Raw genomic sequence first — 13969 nt, forward strand, 5'->3', positions numbered from 1 at the left:
GAGCTGCAACATCACTGGAGTGCCCAAAAGCACAAGGTGTGCAATACTCAGAGACATGGCCAAGGTAAGAAAGGCTGAAAGACGACCACCACTGAACAAGACACACAAGCTGAAACGTCAAGACTGGGCCAAGAAATATCTCAAGACTGATTTTTCTAAGGTTTTATGGACTGATGAAATGAGAGTGAGTCTTGATGGGCCAGATGGCTGGGCCCGTGGCTGGATTGGTAAAGGGCAGAGAGCTCCAGTCCGACTCAGACGCCAGCAAGGTGGAGGTGGAGTACTGGTTTGGGCTGGTATCATCAAAGATGAGCTTGTGGGGCCTTTTCTGGTTGAGGATGGAGTCAAGCTCAACTCCCAGTCCTACTGCCAGTTTCTGGAAGACACCTTCTTCAAGCAGTGGTACAGGAAGAAGTCTGCATCCTTCAAGAAAAACATGATTTTCATGCAGGACAATGCTCCATCACACGCGTCCAAGTACTCCACAGCGTGGCTGGCAAGAAAGGGTGTAAAAGAAGAAAATCTAATGACATGGCCTCCTTGTTCACCTGATCTGAACCCCATTGAGAACCTGTGGTCCATCATCAAATGTGGGAACAAGGAGGGAAAACAGTACACCTCTCTGAACAGTGTCTGGGAGGCTGTGGTTGCTGCTGCACGCAATGTTGAAGGTGAACAGATCAAAACACTGACAGAATCCATGAATGGCAGGCTTTTGAGTGTCCTTGCAAAGAAAGGTGGCTATATTGGTCACTGATTTGTTTTTGTTTTGTTTTTGAATGTCAGAAATGTATATTTGTGAATGTTGAGATGTTATATTGGTTTCACTGGTAAAAATAAATAATTGAAATGGGTATATATTTGTTTTTTGTTAGGTTGCCTAATAATTATGCACAGTAATAGTCACCTGCACTGCAATAGCTAAAACTAAAAACAAACTAAAAACTACTTCCAAAAATATTCAGCTTTGATATTAATGAGTTTTTTGGGTTCATTGAGAACATGGTTGTTGTTCAATAATAAAATTAATCCTCACAAATACAACTTGCCTAATAATTCTGCACTCCCTGTAAATAGGTGATGAGTCGTCTATTGATGACTCTGCCTATTTATACCTTACAAGAAACTACCTCTGTTGCCACTACCTATTTACTGAACTTCGTGCGGCGGATTACTACTACGGCGGCGACTATAAAAGACTATATGCTGTGTCATGAAACAAATACAAGTCTACAGTCTAATTAGTGCTATAATTATATATATTTATATCAAAGGACATATAAATAATGTATATATATTTAGTCGCACACAGTAATATATAACAACACTACAATACACCTAAACTAAGCTACACACAGTAACATAGTACATAAGGCCAAAAAAAGACATTTGTCCATCCAGTTCGGCTGTTATCCTGCAGGTTGATCCAGAGGAAGGCAAAAAAAAAACTGTGAGGTAGAAGCCAATTTTCCTCACTTTAGGGGAATAAAAAATTCCTTCCCGACTCCAATCAGGCATCAGAATAACTCCCTGGATCAGCGACCCCTCTCTAGTAGCTATAGCCTGTAATATTATTACGCTCCAGAAATACATCCAGGCCCCTCTTGAATTCCTTTATTGTACTCACCATCACCACCTCCTCAGGCAGAGAGTTCCATAGTCTCACTGCTCTTACCGTAAAGAATCCTCTTCTATGTTTGTGTACAAACCTTCTTTCCTCCAGACGCAGAGGATGTCCCCTCGTCACAGTCACAGTCTTGGGGATAAATAGATGATGGGAGTGATCTCTGTACTGACCCCTGATATATTTATACATAGTAATTAGATCTCCCCACAGTCGTCTTTTTTCTAAAGTGAATAACCCTAATTTTGATAATCTTTCAGGGTACTGTAGTTGCCCCATTCCAGTTATTACTTTAGTTGCCCTCCTCTGGACCCTCTCCAGCTCTGCTATGTCTGCCTTGTTCACTGGAGCCCAGAACTGTACACAGTACTCCATGTGTGGTCTGACTAGAGATTTGTAAAGTAGTAGGAATATGTTCTCATCACGGGCATCTATGCCCTTTCTGATGCAACCCATTATCTTATTGGCCTTGGCAGCAGCTGCCTGACACTGGTTTTTGCAGCTTAGTTTGCTGTTTATTAAAATTCCTAGATCCTTTTCCATGTCAGTGTTACCGAGTGTTTTACCATTTAGTATGTACGGGTGACTTGCATTATTCCTTCCCATGTGCATAACTTTACATTTGTCAGTGTTAAACCTCATCTGCCACTTATCTGCCCAAGCCTCTAATCTATCCAGATCCATCTGTAGTAGTATACTGTCCTCTGTAGTATATATATACAGTATACTGTCCTCTGTAGTATATATACAGTATACTGTCCTCTGTAGTGTATATACAGTGTACTGTCCTCTGTAGTGTATATACTGTATACTGTCCTCTGTAGTATATATATAGTATACTGTCCTCTGTAGTGTATATACAGTATACTGTCCTCTGTAGTATATATACAGTATACTGTCCTCTGTAGTATATATACTGTGCACTGTCCTCTGTAGTATATATACAGTATACTGTCCTCTGTAGTATATATATATACAGTATACTGTCCTCTGTAGTATATATACAGTATACTGTCCTGTGTAGTATATATACAGTATACTGTCACCTGTATTATATATACAGTATACTGTCCTCTGTAGTATATATACAGTATACTGTCCTCTGTAGTATATATACAATATACTGTCCTCTGTAGTATATATATATACTGTCCTCTTCTGTGTTAATTACTTTACACAGTTTAGTTTCATCTGCGAAAATTGATACTTTACTATGCAAGCCTTCTACAAGATCATTAATAAATATATTGAAGAGAATAGGGCCCAGTACTGACCCCTGAGGTACCCCACTAGTGACAGTGACCCAATCTGAGTGTGTACCGTTAATAACCACCCTCTGTTTTCTATCACTCAGCCAGTTACTTACCCACATACAGACATTTTCTCCCAGTCCGAGCATTCTCATTTTATATACTAACCTTTTATGTGGTACAGTGTCAAATGCTTTGGAGAAGTCCAGATACACGACATCCATTGATTCACCGCTGTCAAGTCTAGAACTTACCTCCTCAAAGAAACTGATTAAATTAGTTTGACATGACCGATCCCTCATGAAGCCATGCTGATATGGCGTTATTTGTTAATTTCCGTTGAGATGCTCTAAGATAGCATCTCTTAGAAAACCTTCAAACAGTTTACCCACAACAGATGTTAAAATTACTGGCCTATATTTTCCAGGCTCTGTTTTTGGACCCTTTTTAAATATTGGCACCACATTTGCTATGCGCCAATCCTGTGGGACATTCCCTGTCAGTATAGAGTCTGCAAATATCAGAAATAAGGGTCTGGCTATGACATTACTTAATTCCCTTAGGATACGGGGGTGTATGCCATCTGGCCCTGGCGATTTGTCTATTTTAATGTTTTTAAGTCGCTGTTGTACTTCTTCCTGGGTCAGACAGGACACTTTTAATGGGAAATTTATTTTTACATTCAGCATTTCATCTGACAGTTTATTTTTCTCAGTGAATACATTGGAGAGAAAAATATTTAACAGCTTTGCTTTTTCCTCATCTTTAAAGGACCGACACCTTCAGATTTATACTTTTTAACATTTATATAATTTTTAGCCCACAAATCTACACCGTGATTGGGGCAAGATATGGCCACATTTGGATTTATACAAGTATATATATATATATATATTTATATTCAGAAAAATGAGCGGCACTCCAAGAATAAAAGCAGTGAACCCTTTATTCACACCACTGGTGTGAATAAAGGGTTCACTGCTTTTATTCTTGGAGTGCCGCTCATTTTTCTGAATATATCCATCAGGGAAACCAGTCCATTCCCTTTGGGACGTGCACCCGCCTTCTCTCTCTGGAGCCAGTGCCGCCATTTTTCACTCTATATATATATTTATATATATACAGACAATTGGGCATATCTATATCCATATACACTTACCTAAAGAATTATTAGGAACACCATACTAATACGGTGTTGGACCCCCTTTTGCCTTCAGAACTGCCTTAATTCTACGTGGCATTGATTCAACAAGGTGCTGATAGCATTCTTTAGAAATGTTGGCCCATATTGATAGGATAGCATCTTGCAATTGATGGAGATTTGAGGGATGCACATCCAGGGCACGAAGCTCCCGTTCCACCACATCCCAAAGATGCTCTATTGGGTTGAGATCTGGTGACTGTGGGGCCATTTTACTACAGTGAACTCATTGTCATGTTCAAGAAACCAATTTGAAATGATTCGAGCTTTGTGACATGGTGCATTATCCTGCTGGAAGTTGCCATCAGAAGATGGATACATGTTCTCATTCTGTTTACGCCAAATTCGGACTCTACCATTTGAATGTCTCAACAGAAATCGAGACTCATCAGACCAGGCAACATTTTTCCAGTCTTCGACAGTCCAATTTTGGTGAGCTCGTGCAAATTGTAGCCTCTTTTTCCTATTTGTAGTGGAGATGAGTGGTACCCGGTGGGGTCTTCTGCTGTTGTAGCCCATCCGCCTCAAGGTTGTGCGTGTTGTGGCTTCACAAATGCTTTGCTGCAGACCTCGGTTGTAACAAGTGGTTATTTCAGTCAACGTCGCTCTTCTATCAGCTTGAATCAGTCGGCCCATTCTCCTCTGACCTCTAGCATCCACAAGGCATTTTTGCCCACAGGACTGCCGCATACTGGATGTTTTTCCCTTTTCACACCATTCTTTGTAAACCCTAGAAATGGTTTTGCGTGAAAATTCCAGTAACTGAGCAGATTGTGAAATACTCAGACCGGCCCGTCTGACACCAACAACCATGCCACGCTCAAAATTGCTTAAATCACCTTTCTTTCTCATTCTGACATTCAGTTTGGAGTTCAGGAGATTGTCTTGACCAGGACCACCCCCCTAAATGCATTGAAGCAACTGCCATGTGATTGGTTGACTAGATAATTGCATTAATGAGAAATAGAACTCTAGTTGTATCTTCAGTGAAAAAAGGTTTATTCACCCATAGGTGGCACAAGCGACGTTTCGGCTCGCATATGAGCCTTTCTCAAGCATTGATAAGATGTGAACAAGTTACATATAAAGGGGTGTCAATCATAACACTTAGTGCTTAAACTTAATTGATACTTAAAGTCATATCTGCAGAAAAATATTACAAATAAAACAACATACTCCCAATTTAATATAGTTAAATAAAGTGAAGGATACAGTGAGTGCATAAAGTGCATAATGTATCAAAATTACATCTGAATTCATCCAAAACCATAATTAATCACAGCTGTGTTCTACTCAGAACATGATGATTACAGAAATCATAATGATACACATGTGTGGAAGGAGAAAACAAGTTAATTGATACCTGGAATAGTGCTAGCGACCACGCTGTCCATCGCGCTGTACAGCGCGTCCTTGCAATGTCTATGCGCATGTCCCGACCGGCTATTGCGTCATACTCCGGCGCCCTCCATGGGACGCACGTGCGTAGTCCAGTCACATATCAGTGACGTGGGCAACGTATGCTGCAATAGATACACGGGATGACGTGAGCTATCTAGAGAGGAAGCGCATGCGCATGACTAGTCCCCGGTATACTAACCACCATATTGGATAAGGGAATACTGCCCTATTGTTGATATATACTATATATTATGTAAGTTGCCGTATTTCGTTCCACATTACGTCACTAAATATATAAGCAGGTTGGAAGAGTCCCCTCCTTTTCCAAGAAAGAGGCTCAATTCCAATCGTTACCCCAGTCCTGAAAGTACGTCAGTACCATCAGTGCTGTGGGTTCCAAACCTGCTGAAATGCGTGACCAAGAGGGATTCTCCTCATTTTCATGTATCAGAACGTTACCTATTAACAGGTCGGCAACATAAAAAGATAAACATAGATTCCATCCTATTGAAGATTGGAAAAAGTGGAACAAATGACAGGAAAATTCCCTATACTACACCTTCGGGACATGTGCAAGACACCACAAGAAAACAATATATAAATAAAAAAAGGAAAAGTATTTTTCAACGTAGGTCTCTCATCCACTGTCCAGGTCCATCAACTTTGTAAGATACCTTCTCCAAAAGTATAAGTGTGCCTAAAATGATGAATAAACCTTTTTTCACTGAAGATACAACTGGAGTGCAGTCCGATTTCTTTGTTCTTTCTTCCGATATAATATACAGTACAGACCAAAAGTTTGGACACACCTTCTCATTCAAAGAGTTTTCTTTATTTTTATGACTATGAAGGCATCAAAACTATCAATTAACACATGTGGAATTATATACATAACAAACAAGTGTGAAACAACTGAAAATATGTCATATTCTAGGTTCTTCAAAGTAGCCACCTTTTGCTTTGCACACTCTTTGCATTCTCTTGATGAGCTTCAAGAGGTAGTCCCCTGAAATGGTCTTCCAACAGTCTTGAAGGAGTTCCCAGAGATGCTTAGCACTTGTTGGCCCTTTTGCCTTCACTCTGCGGTCCAGCTCACCCCAAACCATCTCGATTGGGTTCAGGTCCGGTGACTGTGGAGGCCAGGTCATCTGGCGCAGCACCCCATCACTCTCCTTCATGGTCAAATAGCCCTTACTTTCAAAGTTTCCCAATTTTTCGGCTGACTGACTGACCTTCATTTCTTAAAGTAATGATAGCCACTCGTTTTTCTTTACTTAGCTGCTTTTTTCTTGCCATAATACCAATTCTAACAGTCTATTCAGTAGGACTATCAGCTGTGTATCCACCTGACTTCTCCTCAACGCAACTGATGGTCCCAACCCCATTTATAAGGCAATGAATCCCACTTAGGGCTCTTTCACACTTGCGTTATTGTCTTCCGGCATAGAGTTCCGTCGTCGGGACTCTATGCCGGAAGAATACTGATCAGGATTATCCTAATGCATTCTGAATGGAGAGTAATCCGTTCAGGATGCATCAGGATGTCTTCAGTTCCGGTACGGAACGTTTTTTGGCCGGAGAAAATACCGCAGCATGCTGCGCTTTTTGCTCCGGCCAAAAATCCTGAAGACTTGCCGCAAGGCCGGATCCGGGATCAATGCCCATTGAAAGGCATTGATCCGGATCCGGCCTTAAGCTAAACGTCGTTTCGGCGCATTGCCGGACCCGACGTTTAGCTTTTTCTGAATAGTTACCATGGCTACCGGGACGCTAAAGTCCTGACAGCCATGGTAAGTGTAGCGGGGAGCAGGGGAGCAGCATACTTACCGTCCGTGCGGCTCCCCGGGCGCTCCAGAGTGACGTCAGGGCGCCCCAAGCGCATGGATCACGTGATCACATGGATCACGTCATCCATGCGCATGGGGCGCTCTGACGTCATTCTGGAGCGCCCGGGGAGCCGCACGGACTGTAAGTATACCGCTCCCCCGCTCCCCGCTCCTACTATGGCAACCAGGACTTTAATAGCGTCCTGGGTGCCATAGTAACACTGAAAGCATTTGGAAGACGGTTCCGTCTTCAAATGCTTTCAGTACACTTGCGTTGTTACGGATCCGGCAGGCACCTCCGGCAACGGAAGTGCATGCCGGATCCCAACAACGCAAGTGTGAAAGAGGCCTTATTAAACCTGACAGGGCACACCTGTGAAGTGAAAACCATTTCAGGGGACTACCTCTTGAAGCTCATCAAGAGAATGCCAAGAGTGTGCAAAGCAGTAATCAAAGCAAAAGGTGGCTACTTTGAAGAACCTAGAATATGACATATTTTCAGTTGTTTCACACTTGTTTGTTATGTATATAATTCCACATGTGTTAATTCATAGTTTTGATGCCTTCAGTGTGAATCTACAATTTTCATAGTCAGGAAAATAAAGAAAACTCTTTGAATGAGAAGGTGTGTCCAAACTTTTGGTCTGTGCTGTATATATATATATATATATATATTCAAATCTCACCCTTCCCTCTACACGCATCATTAATTGCAGATTTTTGCAATCGCAAATATATTGGAGCACTCTATCTGCATATAAAGCTATTGTATTGTATTCTGCCGTACCAACCATTTTCTCCAGTCTCAGGAAACTTATACCAGCTTGAAAAATGTAGCAAAAGTGACCCACACCTGTATTACGTGTGCAATACGGGCAAATTACATTGCCAATTTTCGCAAACAAGATTATATTCGTGAATATATGACGAATATTATGCAAAATGTTTGCGAAATATCGCAAATTTGAATATTGCCCCTGCCGCTTATCACTATTGCTGAACACTTAAGGCTAATTAAATCTCTCCGAGCTGCGCTGTACAGTGCTCGTCTTCCTGTGCCTGCACAGAATCAGATGAGAAGTGGGCAACGTCAAAAGGAAACTTTTATACAGAGAAACTTTAGAGCTGTGAAGTTCTGGAAAACAATCCGTAAACACTCAAAACAGAACCTCCAATCCAAACAATCCCACAGCTCGTAGGGCTTTATGGCACGCTGTGATGAAACAAGGAGGCAGTAAACACTTAGCAGCACAAATATAGGAATTAAAGTATTTTAAAGAAGCACTGCCACAACATTTTTTCTTCTATGACTTGTTCAAAAGTTACATAATGTACTTTGTAGTGAAGGTCCTTACCAGTGACTGTTATTGTGAGTTTTACACTCCCTTCTGATCCTCAGCTGTATCATGTGACTAAGCCTCTGCCTCTCCAACTGACACAGGGCAGGACATTAATTACTTCTCTACTCAGTCTTATGAGATTGACATTGAGGCTTCCAAAGGAATACATAGAGAAACTGACTTCCTGCCCACACATAAGATGCTGTGTTATTTGGAAAGTCAGAGTGCTGGTCACATGACACAGCTGAGGATCAGAAGGGAGGGGATAACTCACAAATACAGTCACTGGAAAGAAAATTACCTTCACTACAGTTTACATCATGTACCTTTCTAGTAGGTCAGAGAATAAAAATTTTTGTGGGAGTGCACTTTTTTTTTCAAGATTTTCAGTTTTTGTAATTTTCCCCGTTCACAACCAAAGCTGCTTTCAAAGTCTTAAAAAGTGGACGTTTAGCTCCACCCTGAGGTCGGACATGTGACCCAACATCAGCTCTGTGCGTCTGTCATCTGAACTCCCACAATGCACTGTACTACTTGTGCAGTGGCTGGGTTTGGGTGGCCCCAATGCTATGCTGGGTCCCCTGGACACCGTTGAAGTGTCACCACTAGTGATGAGCGCGCAGGAGTAATATTCGAATTCATAATATTTTGTGAATATTTGGGTGAATATTCGTCATATACTCGCGAATTCAAGAATTCACAATTATTTTCTTGATTGCGAAAATCGGCAATGTAATATTTGTGTAAGGCGTGGGTCACCACTTACTACATTTTTCAAGCTGATTCCTGAGACTTAAGAAAATGGTTGGCACAGCAGAACATTACAATAGGTTTTATATGCAGATAGAGTGCTCCAATATATTCGCGATTTTGCAAATCGGCAATTAATGATGCGCATATTTACGTGCAACTTTACATTTTAGCAGGTCTGACTACATATTACTGATTGGTGTACTAAGCATTGTTGTGAACTTGTGAATAGTGTTGGTCGAGCAACATAGTGCTCGGTTGCTCAAGTAGAACACATCAGGATGGTCGGGTGCTCTACCGAGCAGTGTTGAGCGGCAGGGGTCATATTCGAATTTGCAATATTTCTCGAATATTTTGTAGAATATTCGTCGAATATTCGCAAATTCGAATATTCGTTATATTCTAAGATTTTTTTGTACAAAAAAAAAATCGGCACGGTAATGATCGTGTAATATGCGAATTTTAGTAATGCAGATTTTTATTGCGATTTTTTCAACTTACAACTATTAGACAAAGAAGAATATAGCACTATATTAGCTAAATTGCTCTATATTCGTTTTTGTTTTTTTCGAATATTCGCTATATTGCTATATATTCTTGTTTTAGAATATTACGATATATTCGAAAAAATGAAGTTATAGCAATATAGCAAATATTCGGACAAAAACGCAATTTAGCTAATATAGTGCTATAATCTTCTTTGTCTAATAGTTGTAAGTTGAAAAAATTTGCATTACGAAAATTCGCAAACAACACTACTCCTAAAGTCAAAAATACTGTCTGGATGCATCTTGGCCTCCCAGATCGCTGCTGGGAACGATGTTGTCCGAGTAGTACGCCACTTTTACAGACTGACAATAATACGCATAAAGCCGAAGATAAAATCGATTTTAGAGGAAAAATTGTTCGGAAACATTCTTTCCTGTATATTTACTTGGATATAAAGTGCAAGTGCTGCCAAAAATTACAAGGAAGAGGCACTCCGATACAACCTGTATATCACATAAAGGAGGGCCTTATTCACATTGTGGTACAATAGTTCAGGTAGTGGAACTCCTACACTCATAAAGCCTATGCACTAAGTGAAAGGGCTGCCAAAAATTACAAGGCACCGGCACTCCGATACACCCTTTGTTACTAATAAAGGAGGGCCATCATACACAGCCTTGAAAAATTATGATTAATGGCCTGCTGGTGACCCTCTAAAACATTAGGGGTGAGGGACTGCTGCCGAGCTGACCATCTAAAAAATTTTGTGGGCGAGGGCCTGCTGCCGAGCTGACCCTCTAAAACATTAGGAGCAGAAGGAGGAGGAGGAGGATGACGAGAAAAGGGAGATTGAACCATATACCCTTTTTAGTGGTGGAAGGGGTGGTTGGGAATACAGTGTATTCAGTACAGCATAAAAGCCACATTTAGAATGCCTTTATGTTCAGCCACTTTCCTCTGGTGGAGTAGAGAAGTCAGGGCAATCCAGGCCTTGTTCATTTTTATAAGAGTCAACCGATCAGCATTTTCAGTTGACAGGCGGATGCGCTTATCTGTTATTATGCCACCATTAGCACAAAAAACACGCTCTAACATTATGCTGGCGGCAGGGCAGGCCAGCACCGCCAAGGCGTAGAGCGCCAGTTCGTGCCACATGTACAGCTTGGACACCCAATAGTTGTAAGGCACAGAAGGATCACTGAGGATGCTGACACGGTCTGCTATGTACTCCTTCACCATCTTCCAAAATTTTTCCCTCCTTGTGACACTAGGCCACGCATCAGAGTGAGGGTGCTGGCGGGGTGTCATAAAACTGTCCCAGGCTTTGGAGAGTGTTGCCCTGCCTCTATTGGAACTGCTGTGTGTTCCCCTCATCTCCCCTCCTCGGTTGGCCAAGGAACTATGTACTCTGCCGCCAGCGTTGTCAGCTGGAAATGTTTGGAGCAATTTTTCCACAAGGACCTTCTGGTATTGCACCATTTTAATCGTCCTCTCCACCACAGGAATGAGAGATGAGAAGTTCTCTTTGTAGTGGGGGTCGAGAAGGGTGAACAGCCAATAATAGGTGATGGCCAAAATGCGTAGAAAGCAAGAGTCACGGAAAAGGCAGAATAGCATAAAGTCAGCCATGTGTGCCAGAGTCCCAACAGCCAAGACTTCGCTGTCCTCATCAGGAGAATGACTCTCAATTTCCTCATCCTCTTCCTCCTCTTCTACCCATCCACGCTGAGCAGATGGAATAAAACTTCCATGGGTACTACCCTCTGTAGCAGAGGCAACCGTCTCCTCCTCCTCCTCCTCCTCTTTTTCGTCCAATTTGCGCTGAGAAGACGAACTGAAGGTGGTCTGGCTATCACCCTGTGTAATGTCTTCCCCCATTTCCACATTCACAGCGTCGTCCTTAATTGTGAGCAGTGAGTGTTTGAGTAGACACAGAAGTGGGATGGTGACGCTGATAATAGCGTTATTGCTGCTCACCATCTGTGTTGATTCCTCAAAGTTGCGTAAAACCTCACAGAGGTCAGACATCCATGCCCACGAAGACCATGTTATAGCTGGTATTCCACTACTGCCCTCTGCTGCTCAGAAAGCCTGGCCAACATGTGGAATGTGGAGTTCCAACACGTGCTCACGTCGCACAACAGTCGTGAGCTGGCAATTGCAAGCACTGCTGCAGCGTTGCCAGACCAGCGGAAGCTGTCCATGACTTGCGGAAATGAGCACACGCGCACCTTCACTAATAGCTCAGGCAAATTGGGGTAGGTTTTGAAAAACCGCTGAACCACTAGGTTGAACACGTGGGCTAGGCATAGTATGTGTGTGAGCTTGCCGAGCTCCAAAGGCGCCACCAAGTTACGCCAATTATCAGACACAAGCATGCCTGGTTGTAGGTTGAGTGGCGAGAGCCACAGCTCAGTCTGGTCTCTTATCCCCTGACACAGCTCTGCGGCTGTGTGCTGTTTGTCACCTAAGCAGATCAGCTTAAGCACGGCCTGTTGTCGCTTCCCCACTGCAGCGCTACATTGCTTCCAGCTACTGACTGATGTCTGACTGGTGCTACAAGATGATAATTCAGAGGTGGAAGTGGAGGCAGAGGAGGAGAAGGGGGGTTGCAGCCACTAATATAGGTGGCGGCGGAAACCATGATGGAAGTAGGGCCCGCAATACTTGGCGTCGGTAGCACCTGTGCCATCCCAGGGTACGACTCGCTCCCGGCCTCCACAACGTTCACCCAGTGTGCCATCAGGAAAATGTAGCGTCCCTGGCCGAATGCACTTGTCCATGTGTCAGTTGTTAAGTGGACCGTCCCAATAACTGCATTGGTCAGGGCACGGGTGATGTTACGGGACACATGCTGGTGTAAGGCTGGGACAGCATACCGTGAAAAATATTGGCGGCTGGGGACAGAGTACCGTGGGAAAGCCGCTGCAATCAGGCTGCGGAAAGCCTCAGTGTCCACAAGCCTAAATGGCAACATTTCCAGGGCCAACAATTTGGAAAGTTGCGTATTTAGTGCTATGGTCTGTGGGTGGGTGGCTGGGTATTTGCGCTTTTGTTCAAAGGCCTGGGGTATAGACATGCGCTAGGACACAGAAGTGGATGTGCTAGCTCTTGGTGCTTGCAAAGGTAAAGGTGTAGGGCAGGAGGCATCCGGGCCTGTGTCTTGGACAGGGGATTGGCCAACACGTAACACAGGGGAAGAGGAGGCAGTGGTGTGACCCGCAGACACTGGTTGTGGACCCAGGCGTTCGGCCCACCTATTAGGGTGCTTTGATGCCATGTGGCGGATCATGCTAGTGGTGGAGAGGTTGCTAGTGTTCATGCCCCTGCTCATTTTGGTATGGCACAGGTTGCAAATGACAATTCTTTTATCGTCCGCACTTTCCTCAAAAAAGCCCCAGACTGCGGAACACCTACCCCTTGGCAAGGGAGATTTCCGCAAGGGGGTGCTCCAGGGAACAGTTGCGGGCCTGTTTGGTGTGGCCCGCCTTCTCCCTTTTGCCACCCCACTGCCTCTTCCAGCCTGTTGCGGTGCTGCGGATCTCTCCCCCTCTGTACTGCTGTCCTCGCTCGGCTTGCCACCTTCCCAGGTTGGGTCAGTGATTTCATCGTCCACCACCTCCTCTTCCACTTCCTCACTCTGGTCATCCTCCTGACTTGTTGACCTAACAACAACCTCAGTTATTGACAACTGTGTCTCATCCTCATATCAAACCTCTTGAGACACGATTTGCCGTTGACTTATTGGCAACTGTGTCTCATCATCATCATCATCATTCACCTCGTGAAACACTAATTGCCATTCCCCACCGTCATCTTCTTCTGACTGTGGATGCTCCAGAGTTTGGGAATCAAGGCACAAGATCTCCTCATGTCTCTCTTCAAGCGGGCTTGGCGAGAAGCCCAAATTAAGGAATGGCGATGAAAACAGCTCCTCGGAGTATCAGGGTGAGGATTCTGTTAACCAGACTCTAGGCTACTGAGACTGGACTTTGTGGAAGACAGGGTGGTGTTAACCGACTGGAAGCATTATCTGCTGCAATCCAACCGACCACCTGGTCGCACTGGTGTGACTTCGAGAGTGGTGT

The 13969-nt window shown here is 43.5% G+C and overlaps 1 protein-coding gene across 2 annotated transcripts in view; it reads left to right on the top strand.

Annotated features, from left to right (window-relative positions):
• LOC120986787 (chemokine-like receptor 1) overlaps positions 1-13969 on the top strand; it is a 238964-nt gene that overhangs the window by 120309 nt on the left and 104686 nt on the right. The gene's annotated exons all lie outside the window — the stretch shown is intronic.

Source organism: Bufo bufo, chromosome 1 (genome assembly GCF_905171765.1).
Source record: "Bufo bufo chromosome 1, aBufBuf1.1, whole genome shotgun sequence".
NCBI classification, from domain to species: domain Eukaryota; kingdom Metazoa; phylum Chordata; class Amphibia; order Anura; family Bufonidae; genus Bufo; species Bufo bufo.